The sequence below is a fragment of the Pristis pectinata genome, chromosome 5 (assembly GCF_009764475.1).
Source record: "Pristis pectinata isolate sPriPec2 chromosome 5, sPriPec2.1.pri, whole genome shotgun sequence".
Lineage (NCBI taxonomy): Eukaryota > Metazoa > Chordata > Chondrichthyes > Rhinopristiformes > Pristidae > Pristis > Pristis pectinata.
In genome coordinates, this window is record NC_067409.1 from 54,140,273 (window position 1) to 54,158,015 (window position 17,743).

General features: G+C 41.8%; 1 non-coding gene across 1 annotated transcript; it reads left to right on the plus strand.

The window, feature by feature from the left end:
* The first annotated feature begins 5,815 nt into the window (after positions 1–5,815).
* Positions 5,816–5,888, plus strand: trnak-cuu (transfer RNA lysine (anticodon CUU)). Its single transcript has one exon. It is a non-coding gene; the product is annotated as a tRNA-Lys (tRNA).
* The last annotated feature ends 11,855 nt before the right edge of the window (positions 5,889–17,743 follow it).

Here is a 17,743-nt window from a genome sequence, read left to right on the forward strand (position 1 = left end):
CAAGATCCTGGAAGAACTCAGCAGGTCAGGCAGCATCTACGGAGAGAGATGGACAGTCGATGTTTCCGGTTGAGACCCTTCATCTGGAAGCTGAGGAGCAAACCAGTCCAGATGAAGGGTCTCGACTCAAAACTTCAACTGTTCATTTCCCTTCATAGATATTGCCTGAACCACTGAGTTCCTCCAGCATCTTGCATGTTGCACCTACAGTTTCATCAAAACAACAGAGGTCCTTGCACTGAGCCCTGCAGAACACCATGGTCACAGACTACCAGTCAGAATAACAAACTTCCACCACTACAGTCTGCCTTCTATGTCCAAGACAATTTTGAATCCAACCTACTAAGTCTCCATGAATCCCATGTGCCTTAATTTTCTGGCTCAGCCCACCATGAGGGACCTTGTCAAATGCTTTACTAAATCCGTGTATAAAACATCCACTGCCCTACCTTCATCAATCATCATTATCACCTCCTCAAAGAAGTCAATCAAGTTTATAAGAAATGACCTCCCTGTATAAAGCCATGCTGGCTATTCCTAATAAGTCGATGCTTTTCCAGATGCGAGTTGATTCTGTCCCTAAGAATCTTCTCCAGTGACTTCTGGACGACTGGTGTAAGGCTCACCAGCCTGTCAGTTCCTGGCTTGTTTCTACTGCTCTTTTTAAACAGAGGAACAATATTCTCCAGTTGTCTGGAACCTTGCCTATGGCTAAAGAGGAGACAAAGATCTCTGTCAAGGCTCCATTTTTATATCTTTATGTCTTGCACTGTACTGCTGCCACAAAACAACAAATTTCACAACATATGTCAGTGATAATAAACCTGATTCTGATTCTGAGCAATCTTCTCTCTTGGTTCTCTCAATAACCTGGGATAGATCCCGTCAGGTCCTGGGGACTTATCCACCCTAATGCTTTTCAAGAGATCCAACACCTCCTCCTTCTTGATACCAACAAGCCCTAGAATATCAGTATACCTGATTTTATTATCCTCCATGTTCTTCTCCTTGGTGAATACCAATGCAAAGTGTTCTTTTAATACCTGCTATTTCCTCTGGCTCCAGGCATAAATTCCCTCTTTTGTCTTTGAGTGGTCCAACCCTCTCCCTGATTACCCTCTTGTTTTTAATGTATGTATAAAATGCCTTGTGATTCTCTTTAATCCTACTAGCCAAGGACATTTCCTGGCCCCTTTTAGCCCACCTGATTCCCTGTTCAAGTTCTCTCCTGCTTCCTTTATATTGCTCAAGAGGCCTGCCCATTTTCAGCTTCCTAAACCTTACAAGTGCTTCCTTTTTCTTTATGACTAAATTTGCAACGTCTCTCATTATCCAAGGTTCGCAAGCCTTGCCATCCTTGTTTTTCTTCCTCACAGAAACATGTTGGTCCTGAATTCTGACCAGCTGGCCTTTAACCAACTCCCATATGCCAGATGTGGACTTCCCTGATATTATCTTCTTCCATTCAACTCTCCTTAGCTCCTGCCTAATACTGTCATAATTAGCCTTTCCCCAATTTCACACTTTGCCCTGAGATCCAGGCTTATTTTTATCCATAACTGTCTGAAAACTTACAGAGTAATGAGACTTCTTGTCTCACTATCACATGGCACAGAGGTCCAGCTTTTTAGCTTTCTGCTTAACTCCCTAAATTCACTTTTAGGATCTCATCTTCCTTCCTGTCTATGCCATTCGTACCGTTATGGACTACGGCCTCTGACTCCTCGCCCTCCCCTTTCAGAATGTTCTGCGCCTGCTCAGAGACAGCCTTGACCTTGGCACCAGGGAGGTAACACCCCATTCCCGGAGCCTCGCTCACGGCTACAGAAACACCTGCCAGTGCTCCTGACTATAGAATCCCCCATCACTATTGCTCGCTTAGACTTTGCCCTACTGTGTCATACAACAGAGCCATTCGTGGTGCCACTGATCTGGCTGATGCTGTCATTTTCCCCTGAGAGGCTGTCTCCCCCAACAGTATCCTAAACGGTATACTTGTTCAAGAGGGGAACAACCACAGGAGAATCCTTAGCTACCTGCCTGCCCCTCCTGCCAGTCACTTATCTATCTGACTGAATATTTGGTCTGACCACCTCCCTGAAACTCCTACCTATTGCACTCTCTGCCTCCTGTATGCTCCTCAGTGAGTCCAGCTGCCACTTCAACAGATCCAAGTGGTCTGATAGGAGCTGCAGTTGGACACACTTCCTCTAGGTGTAGTCGTCAGGGATATTTGAACTGTCCCCGATCTCAATCATCTCACAGGATGAGCATACCACTCCAGTGAATGCCATTGCTTCCCCTTTAGTAAACTAGTAAACTTATGACAAAGGAAAGAACTTGCCTTACCTTAATGCTGCGCACCCTCCTCACCAAAGCCAGTGTTCACCAAAGCCTGCAATTTAACCTACCAGAACCACTTCCAACTTGCAGCAGCCCCTCTCAAAATGGCTGCTCCAAGTGGATGCTCCACTAAAGACCATCTCACTTTTACTTGCTGTTATACCTGTGGAGAGTAGAACTAACAGCTACTCGCTTGCTGTGGATTTTTTAAACTTCCGCTGCTCTTCCTCCTTGCTCTTAAGCCTGTTGGGGACCCATTTCACCCCTTGCTAGTTCTGTAATCTCTTCCAAGCATATAAATTGAGATATCTGTGCTACCCAAATTCTGACACTTTGATCATCTCCGTTTAATTCCTGCACCACTGGTGTACAACTGACAAGGCCCTAAACTCTGAAAATCTCTTCCTAAATCTCTTTACATCCACATTTCTGCTTTAAAGTGCCACCTCTTCGTTTCTGATATTTCATTGAAAAGGCTGAATAGTTGATGTTGTTTCCCTCCTCGTAGATGTTATCTGCCTTGCTAAATTTCTCCATCTACATTTCTGCACTTTTCTGTTTTGATTTCTGCTAATAGTTCCTTATTTGGTATTGCAATTTTTGTTGGATAATACTCCCATGAAGTAGCTCGAGACAGCCTGCTCCATTAATAGGGACTATTTATTTTGATGTCTATGTAATTGGAAGTAATTGCTCATATTGTTGTCATACAAATGTAAGTGAGTGTTGTATATCAAAGGCAGATAAAGGCGCTACACTGAGTGGTGGAACAAGTTGAAAGTTGCCTGTAGTCTTTGACTGCAATGAAAAAGGATGGTAGGCAGTTAGAGTTGGTTGGGTGGCACTTTAAAGCAGAAATGAGATTTAGGAAGAGAATTATCCACTGACATCCCACATCTACCGTCAATCTTGAATTTAACCTGTTCTTCCAAACAGGAAACTAGGACTTCATTTTGGGCCAGCAAGGTCCTTTCTAAATATGTGCTAGAGTCACTGTTACTCCTCTGGGCAAAGATGAGGGGAAGAAGATCCAAAACAGAAGTCCACCCAGATATTTTGATCTTGCTTTCTTTGCTTCTGGGACCAGGAGATGCTCTTATGTTCTTGGCACATACATCACTGTCCCAGATTCCCCCAATTTCAATGTTATGAATGCTTCCCGAAATCCTCTTCCTATCATTTACTTCGTGGTTGAGGTGGTTCATTTAGGAACAGCCTTAATTACCCCTCCTGTCTACCAGCATCCTGCTTATTCAGTAGATACTTAAGTATCCATTATCTCTCAGTGTGTCAACGCATGACATTGGTGGTCAAGGTGCAGTTAACAGAAATAACTCATTATCTCCAAATTTAAACTGTTTATTCCCTTCTTAATGAGCATCTCAGCTGAGCAGTTTAGAAGAATTCCAATTCATCCCAATTAAGAAGCATCATGGCAAAGTGGATGGACTTGTTGTGAGGTGGTGGTTTTGGGCTTGATATATATAGAACATAGAACATTACAGCATAGTACAGGCCCTTTGGCTCACAATGTTGTGCCGACATTTTATCCTGCTGTAAGATCTATGTAACTCGTCCCTCCCACGTAGCCCTCCATTTTTCTATCATTCATGTGGCTATCTAAGTCTCTTAAATGTCCCTAATGTATCTGGCTCCAGAACACAGTTGGCAGCGCGTTCCACGCACTCACCACTCTCTGTGTAAAAAAAACTTACCCCTGACATCCCCCTTATACCTTCCTCTAATCATCTTCAGATTATGTCCCCCTCGTGTTAGCCATTTTCGCCCTGGGAAAAAGTCTCTGACTGTCCACTTGATATATGCCTCTTATCATCTTGTACACCTCTATCAAGTCACCTCTCATCCTCCTCCTCTCCAAAGAGAAAACCCTAGCTCACTCAATCTATCCTCATAAGACGTGCTCTCCAATCCAGGCAGCATCCTGGTAAATCTCCTCTGCACCATCTCTAAAGCTTCCACATCCTTTCTATAATGAGATGACCAGAACTGAGCACAATACTCCAAGTGCGGTCTAACCAGAGTTTTATAGAGCTTCAACATTATCTGTGGCTCTTGAACTCAATACCTCGACTAATGAAGGCCAACACACTATATGCCTTCTTAACAACCCTATCAACCTGGTAGGCAACCTTGAGGGATCCCTCTGTTCCTCCACACTGCTAAGAGTCCTGCCATTAACCTTGTATTCTGCCTTCAAATTTGATCTTCCAAAGTGTATCACTTCACACTTTTCCATGTTGAACTCCATCTGCCACTTCTCAGCCCAGTTCTGCATCCCATCAATGTCCTGTTGTAACCTTTAGCAACATTTTATACTATCCACAACACCACCAACCTTTGCATCATCTGCAAACCTACTAACCCAGCCTTCCACATCCTCATCCAAGTCATTATAAAAATGACAAAGAGCAGGGGTCCCAGAACAGATCCCTGCATAACACCACTGGTCACTGACCTCCAGGCAGAATATGCTCCATCTACAACCACCCTCTGTCTTCCATGACTGAGCTACTATAGCCCTCCTGAGTAGAGAATTCCGAAGATTCACTACCTTCTGCATGAGGAAATTTCTTCTTATCTCTGTCCTGGATGGCCAACCTGAGTATGTGACCACTGGTTCCAGATTCCCCAGCCAGAGGAATTATTAACTCTACAACTACCCTATCAAGAATCTTAAGAATTTTGTATCTTTCAATGAGATCATCTTTCATTCTTCTAAACTCAACAGAAATTCGGCCTGGCCTGCTTAATCTCTTGTCACATGACAAATCTGCCACCTCTGGAGTCAATCTGGTTAATTTATGCTGCACTTTTTCTAGTCCAGTTATATCCTTCCTTTGGTGGGGAGACCAGACCTGTACAAACATTCCAGATGCCGTCTCACCAGGGCTGCATATAAGTGGAGCAAGATGTTTCTAAATTTATACTCAAATCATCTAGCAGTAAGGTTCTGCGCATCATCTGTCTTCCTAATTGTATGCTGAACCTATACGTTATGGGAATGGAAGTGGCACAGCGACCAAGTTACTAGACTAGTAATGCAATGATCTGGGACCAATAATCTAAAAACACAATTTCAAATCCCACATTGGCAGCTGTGGAATTTAAATTTAGTTAATAGTTTGGAATATGGAAAAAAAGTATCAATCAGTCCAAGCAATGATTGTCATAAAAACTAATGTCTTACAGGTGAGGAAATCTACCATCCTTACCCAATCTGGCTTACTTGTCCCTTCAGATCCACCCCAAAAGTTTCTGTCCCAAATTAACCCATTGATTCCCTTAAAAGCTATAAATCTATCAATCTCTGTCCTAAATGTACTTGGTGAATGAGCTGCTGCAGCCCTCTTGGACAGACAATTCCAAAGATTCACTTCTTATCTCTGTCCTGGATGGCCAGCCTCTTATTTTGGGTCTGTGACCAATGGTTCCAGATGTTCCTCTGTTAAAAGCCTGACTAGCTCAGTCGGTAGAGCATGAGACTCTTAATCTCAGGGTCGTGGGTTCGAACCCCATGACGGATGTTGTGGGCAGGCACGGTAGTGTAGCAGTTAGAGTAACGTTATTACAGTGCCAGAGACCTGGGTTCAATTCCAGGCGTTGTCTGTAAGGAGTTTGTACGTTCTCCCGTGTCTGCGTGGGTTTCCTCTGGGTGCTCCGGTTTCCTCCCACATTCCAAAGATGTACAGGTTAGGAAATTGTGGGCATGCTATGTTGGCGCTGGAAGTGTGGCGACACTTGTGGCTGCCTCCAGAACACTCTAGACAAAATATGCATTTCACTGTGTGTTTCGATGTACATGTGACTAAGAAAGAAATCTTATCTCTCTTATATGTGGTCCAGCAAACCACTCAGTTGTACTAATATTGCTGTGTTCAAACAGACAAGCAATAAAACTGGACAAATCACCAGGCATTGACCTAGGCAGCGAATTCAGGCACAGCAAAATCGCTTCCTGTCCGGTTGACCTTGCAAAGTCTTCCCGATGACTATTTGGGACTGGTGGTCTAAAGTGGGAGGGATGTCCTGCAGTTTCTTGCTATGTTATCCTGGCCCTGCAGGTAACAGGTCCTTTCTGAAGTTAAATGAAGGTGAGGGTTTATTTGTGAAAAAGTTGTTACTGTCAATAAACAACTAGTAAACTGCTTCCCTTTATCTCTCTTTGCAAGAGATGGGAGCTAACTATTCTCAGAGTACAGACAGTGGATGAACCAACATCTGATCCTTGATGAAAGCAAAGGAAGAAATGGAACAGAGCCTGGAGAGACAGCTGGATGACATTAAAACAGTGAAATAGCAGGTTATGTGGAAGCTGCAGGTTTATCAAACCCAGCAAGAGTTTTTCATTGTCTTGATTTGGGGACTAAAGCAAGAAATCCAATTACAAACTTCTAACAAACAGCCTTCATTCAGATATTTTCCCTTGGGAATTTTGCATTACAGGTCCTCCCAGGTTATGACAGGGTTCTGTTGCTGAGGACTGTTCATAACCCGTACTCTTTGTAAGTTGTAAATGAACAAAATCAGTGTGTGGGAGAGGATCAGAGAAACAGCTGTGACGGGAGAGCAGCCACCAGCTGGCCTCACTGACTCAGTAAATGAGCAGAAGATGCCTGCAAATCTGTCCCCATCCATCCTGCCGGTCTCCCGAATGCTCATCTGTACATATGGGGTGTCCGTAAGTCAGGTGTTTGTAAACTGGGAAGGACCTGTGTTTTACTTACAGCCTTTGGATTGGACGTTAAGCTGCACTACTCATCTTGTGGAAGTGGAGGCCAGTGGCATTAGTAGATTAATAATTAAAACTTACCCTGCTCCATTCATTGATTAACTTGTGCCCAGATTTTCATTGATTTGTTTTATTGATTACCTGTTGTTCTGTTAATTATTGATTCAGTTTGCCCACTGTTCACATGAAAGAAATAAAACTACAAATTGTGTGTGTGTCTGTTGCTTCACTGATGACACCCAGCCTTACTTCACCAATCTTTCCTTGTCTAAATTGTTAAACTGTTTGAAGAGCAGCATCTGATGTTCCAACCAGGCACACAACAGCCCCCAGAACTTAACATGGAATTCAATGATTTGAGAAAACAAGCCCTTCCTGTATCATTACTGAAAGGTCACCTACTTGACATTTGCTTCTCTCTCTGTAGATGCTGCCAGACTTGATGACTATTTCCAGCATTCTCCATTTTCATTGTCAGACTGATCGTTAGATATCCAGTAATGGATAATCATGTGTTTCCTCCAGTTAAATATTGGAGAAAACAAAGCTATTTTCTTCACTGTCTCTCTATTCCCTGCTCATTAATTCATTGTTCTCAGTCAAAACAAACTGAAACAGAATCAGACTATTTACAATTGTAGTACAATTGTATTTTGAAGTTAACTTTAGACCACATATCCTGTTTAATGCTAAGAAAGCCTTTACCCAACTTCAAAATATGATCCAACTACCGACCTGCTTCACCTTATCTGCTGCTGAAACCCTCATCCATGCCTTTACTACATTGAGGCTTCACTATCTCACTGTACTTTTGATCATCCTTCATCATTATAATTTCCATAAGCTTAGCAGCATTCATGGAATATAGAACATTGAACAATACAGCACAGGAATAGGGCCTTTAGCCCATGATATCTGCACCAAACACAATGCTGAATTAAACTAAGTCTCTTCTGCCTGTACATGATCCATATCACTCCATTCCCTGTATATTCATGTGTTTGTCTAACAGCCTCTTAAACACCACTGTCATATCTGCTTCCACCACTACCCATGGCAGTTGGGCCCAGGCCCCCACCACTCTCGGTGTAAAAAACTTGCCCCGCATATCTCCTTTAAACTTTCCCCCTCTCATCTTAAATGCATGTCCTCTGGTACTTGACATTTCTACCCTGGGGCAAAGATTCTGACTGTCTACCCTATCTATGCCTCGCATAATTTAATAAATTTCTATCAGGTCTCTCCTCAACCTCTGACTCTCCAGAGAAAACAACCAAAGGTTGTTCAACCTCTCATTACATCTCATACCCTCTAATCCAGGCAACATCCTGGTAAACCTCTTCAACACTCTTTCCAAAGCCTCCATATCCTTCCTGTAATGGGGTGGCCAGAGTTGCACCAATACTGAACCCAAGTTTTATATAGCTGCAACATGACTTCCTTACTGTTTTACTCAATGCCCGAACCAATAAAGGCAAGCATGCCATATGCCTTCTTTACCAACCTATTTACTTGTGTGGCCAAAATTCTTGTGCCTATACCTCAAGTTCCATTTCATCCTTCAACCTTTTGCTCACTGACCTTTGTTGGATGCTGGCCACATTTTCATTTTAAAATGCTCAACCTTGTCAACAAATCACCCTATGGCCTAACTTTCTAAACCCCTTCAACCCTGTAACTCTTTGAGACAACCTTAATAAGGCTTTAGTGTGTTCTTCTTCGAGGCAATCCCTTGGGACTGAGAATGTCTTAGTTTCACTGTGGTTTTTGGGTTCTAATGAGATGGCTAATAAGGCCAATTTGGGTACTGCAGACTATCCCACAGAGGGAGCAGGCATTGGCTGACAGGGCAGGTGAGTGGGTAGTTTGTGAGATGGTGTGCTCTTTCTGTATACAGAGCTTCTGCATGCTCCCAATGTCATGGGCTAGATTTCCTAGGAGTCAGTTACGATGTTGCACTTCTTCGAGGAAGTTTCAAGCACCTCCAAGAACCTTTTTCTTTGTTTGCCTGGTAACCTCCTCCCATGATGGAGTTTGAGATACATTGTCCGTTTTGGGAGTCTGGGGCCAGGCACGCAAATGATGTGGCCAGCCCAATGTAGCCAACAGAGAGTAACAAAGGCCTCCGTGCTGGGGATGTTGGCCTAGGAGAGGATGGTTCACTTATCTTTCCAGTGAATTCGAGGGTTTTGCAGAGGCAGTGTTAATGGTACTTTTCTAGTGCCTTCAGATGCATGCTGGAGATGGACCTTTATTGTGAAGATTGTGGATAGCAACATTGAAATTCACCACCGCCATCAATGTGCTAACACAGTCTTTGGATGATTGGGGGAAAGGATATTTGAAGATCAAGTCCTCAGACCTGATACAAAACTCATGGCTTTCTTGACCCCTGCCTTCATGAAGCTTCTTTGGTGTATGCAGTGTACACAATTCCTATTGCATTATGGTGACACAAATATTTTGTATTGATTTGTTTTCCCACATTGATCTACACATAAAATAGATATTCACAACGTGATCTGCAGGCCACATCCAGCCTGTCAACTGTATGACTGGAAATGTCAACAATTCCTTTCCTGCTCCACTTGCTGAGTCCTTCCAGCAGATTGTTTGTTGCTCCATTTTCCAGCATCTGCAGTCTCTTATGTCTCCATTGCACTACTCCACTGCAAAGTCTTCTCAAGGTATGCTGAGTTGGAAGAAGTTTTCCTCCTCTCTCTGATGGGAGTGCTGTGAGACTCTCTCTCACTGCTCCCGCTCTGTGGTTTCCATTGCTCTCTGGCTCATCATGTTCTCACCAAGATTCGCTACTACAGCCATGTATCCTTCCTCAGTACTTGTCTTCGCTGCTATCTTGTCTCAGTCCTGATGAAGGTTTTCGACCCAAAACTTCGACAGTTCCTTTCCTCCCACAGATGCTGCTCCACCTGCTGAGTTCCTCCAGCAAATTGTTCATTGCTCGATGTACTGGTCATCCTATTGATCTACTAGTGAGAAGTTTATTGCTTTTTTTCAGTTAATTGAACTTCAGAAGCAGCCTTGTACATATTTTTAGGTCCTCAGTTTACATGTAGGTTATTTTATTGACCCACAATGAAAAAGCTTATCTGTAATAAAAACAGTAAATGCTGGAAACACTCAACAAGTTAGGCAGCATCTGCAGAAACATTTCAGGTTGATAGCTCTTCATTGGAAGGTTATCAACTTAAAATGCTTCCTCTGTTCCTCTCTCCACAAATACTGCCTGAAATAAAGTTTCCAGAGTTTTGAGTTTTTATATCAGATTTATATGTGTGTGTGGGCGGTGGGGTGGGGGAGGGGGTGGTTCTTGGAATTGTGTGGGCAGCACCATCAGGTAAACAGAATGCAAATTCAGATTCTTTTTTCGGTAGCTTAATTTGGAAACTCTTAAAAATGATGGTCAGATTGATCAAAAAAAACCCTGCCAAAACAAATTAATGTCATATTGGGTGTGGGAGATATTTTGAGCAGAAGTACTTTATCCTAAAGGAGATTACTGTAAACAGGCCATCTCCGGGTAACGAACGGTTTCCATTATTACAGACATCAATAAGTCGATTTTGTCCTTGTTGGAAAAAACATAAAAATTATTCAATGTAGTAACCATACCTCCATGGTATTGTAATGAATGGTATCAAAAGGACATAGACTGATAAGAAAGAACAACTACCGAAAGTGGAGGGAGAGAGGAAACTAGTTCTGCCTTCTGTAGGAACGAACATATATACACATGTTGGGCTTTTGAATTTAATAATATTATGGGAGCTCATTTGTATGTAAGAGTGTCCACAAGTCAGGGATTCTTAACCTGGGGATGGCCTTTATTCACCTTTATTAATACTACAATAAGATTCGAAACTTAATTTACATTAATTTACATTGTCTTTCCAGTTTTGTAAAGCTAGAGATTGTACTTGTAGATATGTCCCACTACATACAAGTTGTATACAGATTGCAATTTCAAAAACTGTATCATTTTCATAATAAACTTTTTAGTTTCAAATGAATTGGAAGTTAATCACAATCTGTAAATCAAATAAAAAAACTGCAGATGCTGGAAACCTGAAATAAATGTTAAGGCATTTTGTTCTTTCTTTCTGTCTCTGTCAAAGCTGGCCAGTTCTGCCTGTCATCATTCTGGCTCAGTTTTACTTTTTCCACTCATATAGTGTGGCCTGATATACATGTTCCACACTTTCCACAGACAGGGAAACATAATCTGATCCTGACCGCTACTCCTACTGCTGCATAGACTCATTTGATCTCCCCTTTTCAGAGATCTTCCCTTTGTTCTACCATCGTTCCCCATCTTCTCTGACCCCTGAAAATTCACTTGCTTTCTCTCTTTTCCAGTTCTGATGATGGGTCCGTTGTGAAATGCAAAATGTTCTTCTTTCAGCAGATGCTGCCTGACCTGCTGATTGTTTCCAGCATTTCTGTTTTCATTTAAGTTTTGTATCCTTGATTTACAAAGCTTTTTTTCACTAATAATGAACAATGTTAGAAAGTGGAAAGATGCATAGTCAGTAGGGTAGTTAATAGGAACCATTAATAATAATAAACAAGCAACAGCCTTCAACCTACTTCTATTGTATGTATTCTGACATTTTTATAGACTCCAGTCCACCTTTAGTGATATTATAAGTAATAAGTGATAAATGGCAATTGAAATAACAGGTGCAGCTGTGTCAATAAGATCACTATCCATTAGGCTGACAGCTCTGCTATGTTGACACATATGCCTTGAAATCACAGACCACAGCTACTTGACATAATGATTTCCACTTAATATAATTAGTCCTTGAAACCAACTATAGTATTTACACAAATCACTTTTGAAACAGGCTGAAACAAGGAAATAGACCACCATGGGGTGTAATAGGAGAGCAGGGGAAATCTCAATCTGTTGAATTCTGTATTGGAAGTAGGCTTCTATTGGTTGTAGCAGAATGCTGCCCTTAGAAGTGTTTCATTGTTATGAAGTGCAGAGGTTTGATAACGGACCTCATCATTGTTCACATATTTAGGATGAAGCTGCATCACATTCTTTAGGAACTTAACGACAAAGCTTTTTCACACTGCACATTTTGACTCTCTGTAATTGATGCCACTAGAGGTTGACTAAATTACAGGCCAGAAAATTCTAAATTATTTAGTTGTCATTGAGCCAGCCTTGTAACTCATGACTGCAATTCCTGTAGAATCTTCAATTGTCAGTGTTGCCAGTGAAGAGCATGCAGCTGAGTGGCATAGCTCTGAGAATTTAGTCTGAATGTCATTACTTCCAAGTATAATAATTTAGAGTGGACCTTGGAAATCCTGTAAGCTTTGCTGCTTCAAGTAAAGGAAGCTGGTTTCTACCTTACTATTTAATGTACTTAGACTAACTGTAAGACTCATTGAGATGTTTCAAAATATGTTGTAGTTTATTTACAATGATGTCAACGGGTCTCCAGTTTTTTTGAGTTTGACCATCTTAAACACTTAATTCTCACACTTCCCTTACAAAATGATTTTTATGTTGATGTTTTGATAGATTAGTTCTTTTAAAAATGTGATTCATTTTCTCTTGTTCAAAAGCAAACACAAATATTTGTAAATTGTGTTGCAGAGAAAAACGTTCTGTGGACATATTGTAAAGGAAAAGGCAAATGCAGCACAGGATTAAAATCAATGTGCTTCACTTAAACACATTTTGCTTGTTCATCAAAAAAGATGAGATGGAAGGTCAATGCTCAGGAAGCTGAAAATGGTAAAGGAGAGATGTTGTTAATTGATGTCAGTCATGAGTTTTGAAAGCTTGTAGAATGCCGGAGAAAGGTTAGGTTAAGAGAATTAAGAGGCAACACAGTCTGTGGCCCAGACACAATAATGCATTAGGCGACACATAATTGAAATGTATACCTTTGGATAGATGTACTGCCACTCAATTGAATATTAATTGGGGCTGAGGTAGTACTTCATAGTACTTCATTGTGCCTTTATGCACATTCCAGAATTGCTACTGATAACATTATAAATATATAATGAAGATGATAAAGATAATGAATTCTAATGGGGAAAATATTGCTTTTAGAGTCATAGAGAGATACAGCATGGAAACAGGCCCTTCAGCCCACTGAGGGTGTGCCGACCATCAACTGTCCATTTATACTAATCTTACATTCATCTCATTTTTTTCTTCCCACATTCTCAATAACTCCTCCCAGGGTGAAAGAAGCTCTGAAATTCTCTTAGGTTCATCTAGTTTTCCACCATCAATATGGGGTTCTAATGTTTTCTGGAGATCTTGCCAGAGCCTCAGGTACAGAAGAATTTCTTTGGAATTTTGGATTTTCTACTGTGCCATGTTAGCTCACTTTAATCATCATCAGTCAGTTTTTTTTACAATTAGTCTCAGGGCCTCAGGGGGAAAGAATCAGCTCATGTTCTCTCTCCTGATTGTCAATAACTTCTAACTGGCAGTGCATTCATGCAGATGGGAATGGAGACAGATTTAGATGAAGTGAGGATGCTCTCATATTAGGTAACACTTACTCAGGAAGAAAGTCTGTTTGAACAAGGTATTGGAAGTGCCCACGTAACTTGACTACAGCCAAAGTCAGAATGTGAGCTGAAAAAGAAGGCAAGATATTTCAGAGAAGCAAAGGTGATAAATGTCAGGTGCATTCATTGATTGATCTTCAAACAATTAAGGATTTATATCAGTTCACAGTCTTAAAAAATCCTCCCAACACTGTAGGAAATAAATTAATTGTCTGGTTTTGGAAATGCTATAAAGAAACTGTGATCAAGTCTTATTAAAGATGATAAACATGGAACTCCTTTAATGAAAAGAAGATATTTATGCACCTCATTTGAAAGCCAGCTGTGGTCCTCTTACATTTGAAAGGAGAGAAGGCAGCTTGCCAGAATCCTGGGTGCATTGTATGTTCATTGCAGAGGATGATACTGGGCAGTCTGAATGATGTGATCTAACCATGTTGGAGAGGGCTTGGAAATAATTAAAGTTATGCTCAAGTTTAAATAGGCCTGCTTTAGACAGCCCAGCCTAGTATTGGGAAGTCATGGTATGGAGATATTGCTGTTCTGCGATCTGGAAATTTGTGGAGCAGTGTGATAGCACAATGCAGTAACACCACAATACCAGTTCAAAATAGAGTCCCAGACCAGTCGTCAGTTGTGGCAGGGCTTACATGCTATAACGGGCTACAAAGCAAAGTTGGGCAGCATAGTTAACAACAGCGCATCCCTTCCTGATGAGCTTCATGCATTCTATGCACGTTTTGAACAGAAGGGGATTGGTTTGTCAACACCCACCCTGACAGCCTTCAATGCAACTTAACCCATGGTCACCGTCAAGGACATGAGATCAGTCTTCCGGAGAGTGAACTCGAGGAAAGTATCTGGCCCAGATGGTGTCCCTGGCTGTGTCCTGAGATATTGTACTGATCAGCTGGCGGGGGTATTTGCAGACATATTTAATCTCTCCCTGCTTCAATCTGAGGTTCCCATCTGTTTTAAGACCACTATCATACCGGCACCTAAGAAAAACAAGGTAACATGCCTTAATGACTACCAACAAGTGGCTCTGACATCCACCATCATGAAGTGCTTTGAGAGGCTGGTCATGGCACACATCAACTCCAGCCTCTCAGAAAACCTCAATCCACTGCAATTTGCTTACTGCCAGAACAGGTCTAAAACATATGCCATCTCCCTGGCTCTACACTCATCTCTGGAGCATCTGGAGAGTAAAGACACCTACATCAGACTATTGTTTATTGACTACAGCTCCACCTTCAATACTATAATTCCAAGCAAACTCATCACCAAACTCTGAGACCTGGGACTCAACACCTCCCTCTGCAACTGGATCCTTGACTTTCTGACCAACAGACTGCAATCAGTGAGGATAAACAGCAACACCTCCAGCACGATTATTCTCAACACTGGTGCCCTACAAGGCTGTGTCCTCAGCCCTCTGCTCTAGCCCCTATATACTCATGACTGCGTGGCCAGATTCTGTTCTAACTCCATCTACAAGTTTGCAGATGATACCACCGTCGTGGGCTGTATCTCAAATAACAATGAGTCAGAGTACAGGAAGGAGATAGAGAGCTTAGTGACATGGTGTCATGACAACAACCTTTCCCTTAATGTCAGCAAAACAAAAGAGCTGCTCATTGACTTCAGGAAAGGGGACGGTGTACATGCACCTGTCTACATCAACGGTACTGAGGTCGAGAAGGTTGAGAGCTGCAAGTTTCTAGGAGTCAACATCACCAATAGCCTGTCCTGGCCCAACCACGCAGATGCCATGGCCACGAAAGCTCACCAGTGCCTCTACTTCCTCAGGAGGCTAAAGAAATTTGGCATGTCCCCTTTGACACTCACCAACTTTTATTGATGCACAATAGAAAGCATCCTATCTGGATGCATCATGGCTTGATATGGCAACTGCTCTGCCCAGGACCACAAGAAACTGCAGAGAGTTGTGGACACAGTCCAGCACATCACAGCCCCTCCATGGACTCTGTCTATACCTCTCGCTGCCTTGGTGAAGCAGCCAGCATAATCAAAGACCCCACCCACTCGGGTCATTCTCTCTTCTCTCCTCTCCCATCAGGCAGAAGATACAGGAGCCTGAGGGCACATACTACCAGACTTAAAGACAGATTCAATCCCACTGTTATAATACTACTGAATGGTTCCCTTACATGAAGAGATGGACTCTTGACCTCACAATCTACCTTATTTGACCTTGCACCTTACTGTCTACCTGCAATACACTTCCCTGTAGTTGTGACACTTTACTCCATATTCTGTTATTGTTTTTATCCTGTACTCCCTCAATGCACCATGTAATGAATTGATCTGTATGAACAGTATGCAAGACAAATTTTTCACTGTACCTTGGTACAAGTGACAATAATAAACCAATGCCAATACCAATACCAATGAATCCCTGAGGCTGCCGCTGAAGGCTAGGATCTGGCAAATTTTCAATAAAAGTGGAGAAACATCTAAATTTTCAGACAAGCATTTTAAGTAATTTATGGATTCAACTTACCACTGTTGAACTGCTTAACGATTAAAATAATGCTTTATTCACATTTTATTTCTTGTTTTATTACATTAATAACCCACTGAATATAATCTATAACCAATGTTGGCAGTCTTGTTTCTGAGCCGTAAGCCTATGAGTTGAAATCCCACTGCAAATAATTGAGCACATTATATGACCTGACAGTCCAAGAGCAAAACTGCTGCACTTTGTGATGTCAATCATCAGATGAGGTGTTAGACTGAACCCCGAGTGCCCTTTCAGTGAGCGTAAGTGACTCTACAGCATCCTTCAAAAGAGTGGATGAGTTCTCACAAAGCTTGTGGTACCTTGCTGTGTGCTGATTGGTTGCAGAATTTTCATTCATAGAGCAATGACTCCTGTTTAAGGTACTTCACTGGTTATAATGCACTTTGGCCTTTGTACCGTGAAAGGTCTTATTTTAATTGCCTGTCTCCTCTGTGCAGATGTATTTTTTTCTGGTAAAGACAAGGACTAGTTTGCATTGTTTAAGCTGCCATGATTTGTCTGAATATCAACAACACCATTCCTGACGATGAATTAGGACATAAGAATATCAAAAATCGACGCAGATATAGGCTATTCTGCCTGTTCTGTCATTCATTAAGATCATGGCTATTCTCTTCCCTCAAAACCACTTATTCCTTGATTCCCTTAATATTGTTTAGTTCATGAGATAAAATAGAAAACACTGGAAACACTCTGCAAATCAGGCTGCACCTGTGGAAATAATTCTAAAGCATTAATTCTAAAGTTTCAGATTGATAAAGTTTCACTCTGAAGTGGGAAAAGTTAGAGATAAATACTGCCACACAACCTGGCTGACATCACACTGCCTAGAGTCGGAAAGTTATTTTAGAATAAAAAAAAACAGATAAGGAGACAAAATGAGGACCTGTGGATGAAGGCCATCCCCCCTACTGGTTTCCCCACGCTCCCCCTACCCATCCCCAGAACTGGTACACCTTGAAGTGTGCAGTAGGCCCAGTAGTAGCCCAGAAATGGACAAAGGGTATTGTTGATTTAACAGAAGCATTACAGTGTGCACCAGCTTGTGTTTATGTAGCTATTGGAGTCAGCATTGGGGAATGGTGGGGTTGGTAGTGGGGCTGCTACTCAGTAGCATAACAATTCTCTCTTGGACCTTGTTGAGAAGCATGGTGATTCCAACCTCATGGATTAGCTTTGAGCATAAGCATCATTTGTGTTCTTTGCCTCCTCACAGATAATAAGTAAACTGAGCTTTTTACTGTTAGATCTTGGAAGACTGCAAAAAATGTACTTGCATTGTACTGACAAATTAACCTTCCATATGTAAATACACATACACTTGAATTCCTTGTAATTTTACGCCATTCCCTAATCATGATGAACAACAATGTGCAATATCTCAGGCAGTGGCCACCCATAGAACTACATTCCCACAAGAATAAAAAGGCTTGAGCATCCCATGGATTTTGAATCCCAGAGTAAATGTTGAGTATCTGCTGCTGACCTTGCAGGAGCATCCTGAATTTTGGAAGCTTGCCAACTGGCAG